This window comes from Hydra vulgaris, chromosome 15 (genome assembly GCF_038396675.1).
Source record: "Hydra vulgaris chromosome 15, alternate assembly HydraT2T_AEP".
Classification (NCBI taxonomy): Eukaryota; Metazoa; Cnidaria; class Hydrozoa; order Anthoathecata; family Hydridae; genus Hydra; species Hydra vulgaris.
Genome location: NC_088934.1, coordinates 1205693 through 1208176, shown reverse-complemented (window position 1 = coordinate 1208176; position 2484 = coordinate 1205693).

The window sequence follows — 2484 nt, the reverse complement described above, 5'->3', positions numbered from 1 at the left end:
TTTCAGGCCTTCTATTCTGAGGTTGTTCCTTCGTGAACGATCTTCGATTTCTCTAAGCTTATTCTTTATTTTCAGTATTTCGCTATTGTCTTTATTTTTATTGCTTAACTCTTTTGTTTTTTTCTTTACAACTTCAAATATATTCGAAATAATCTCATTGTTAGTTTGGATAGATTTGATAATATCACTGCAATCAGATACAAGTAATATAACTTTTTTATTCGTTTCATCTTAATCCATTGCAATGTTATTAATTTTATATGAGTTTTCGCTTACGACTTTTTCATTCATATCTAGCCGCTCAGTAAGAATTTTCATATTTGCTGCAGTTATAGATGCGAATACTTTTTCGTGATCTTTCAAAAGCTTCCTCGTTTCTTCTAAAGTATCTTTTTTTTGTTTCTCTAGTAAATCTGAAATCATCTTAATATCCATTTTAATTTAATTTATTTTTTTTTATTTTTGAAGCAATAAAAACACGTCTGTTCACCACGATGCGCAATTAAATAAAAAACTTACGCTTCAAGCAAATGATTTTTTTGATAAAAGTTATCAGCTAGTGCCTAATATACAGTGGCGTGCAAAAGTTTCCGGGCCAGTGACATTTTTTACTCTAATTTATTAAAAAAAAGTCCAATGATTTTTTATTATTTATGTTTGAGAGTATATTTTATTTTACAATATTTGAGAATATATTTTTTACTATAAATGCTGAACAGCGATGTGATTCAAGTAGTCGGTTAATACAACCAGGTGGATTTTTATCACATTCTTTCTTCAATGATTTAGAGAATGCAGCTTTATTTGAATATGAATGCTTTCAAGCGTTTCACATAAGTGTTCCATTGGGTTCAAGTCCAGTGATTGAGATGGTATTCTTAAAACTCTCACATTTGAAGCCGAAAATCACTGTTTGAACAACTTAGATGTGTGTTTGGGTCATTACGATTCTGAAATATCAGTTTTGCGGCAGTGTTTCTTCAGCATATATTAAAAATTGTTTTTAAAAATGATTTTGTAGATAAAAGCGTTCACATTTTCATTTATCTTGACCAAAAGACCGACTACTTGCGCAGACAAAATTCTTTAAGCCATCACATTTTTAACTAAATTCCAGCTGTTTTACAGTTGAAATTTAGTTAGAAACGTAATGTTTAAAATTTTTCAAGAAAACTTTTCTTCCTCTTAAAATTTCATGACTCTCACGAATTTGGATTTATGTACCCCAAGCCACGTTTATACTTCCACAACCTTTAATAAACAAAATGTAAACATTAAATGCGTTATTATTTGTAAATTTGCTTTAAATACACCCTTCTGCTTTAATGTAAATTAGGGATTGTCCATAAAGTACGTACGTTCGGATGGGGGAGAGGGGGTCTGCCAATGGTGTATGAGAGGGGGGAGGTGGTCAATTATAAAAGTAAGGAGACACTAAATTAAAAAAATATCATAAAATTTTGGGTAGGTAGGTTGAAAGCATAGGTACTTTTAGGGAGGTGTAGGGTACTTAAAAAAGCGTACAGCAAAATGCAGGGGGAAGGGGGATAGGGTCGAGATGAAAGCGAACGTGCTTTATGGACGACCCCTTAAGTGACTGGAAACTTTTGCACGTGTAAATTTAACTATTATAATAATAAATACCTTCACAGTCATAAATAGTATTCTTTTATTGTAATGTTTTGTTTTCTATATTTCATACTATTATTGATGATATGGTTATTCGAGTTTTTTAAAGAGTTTTAAAAAGAGAAGAAAAAAAAGTGCCTCCTAAATTCTTAACCCCTCTTCAACGTTTTTCTAAAAAAGTCACATCATGATCATGACCATGTCAATGATCACGAATTATAATCATTATGCAGAGACGCTATGGTCATCATCATGATGATGATGATCATAGCGTCTCTTAAATTCTTACCCCCCCATTCTTCCAAAAAAAACAACAAATAACAACAAAAAAACAATGCGATTATTAATAAACATATAAAAATAAAATTTAAAAAGTGTATAATGGGTAGATGTAAATGATTAAGATTTCGTATTATAATATCGAAAAGGAAATATAAAGTAATAAAACAGGTATTTATTTTGTATTTCTTTTTAAGTTTTTCAAAACTAAAATAGAAATAGCCGCAGGCCGCAGTGGAGTTTACATTCATCAAATGACTTAAATAAGGATAGGTGCAGTAAATTGTTCAACCATTAACTGAGGATTAGTGTTTAGCCCGGCAGTCTTTTAATCGAAAAAAAAAGGTTTTTCAAGGTTTAAATTATATAAAGTTTTGATTTAACCAATAGTTGCGTCCAAAATTTTTACCCCTTTCTTTACAACAAATCATTTCAAAACCAATTATCCCCCCCCCCCTCTCAACCTCGTGCGTGAATTGCGTGACGAAAATTGTGGACGACCTCTTAACGACGTTACTTAATCCATTAAACGATAACAAATCATAAATTAAATATTTAAAGCGGGTTTTATTTTTA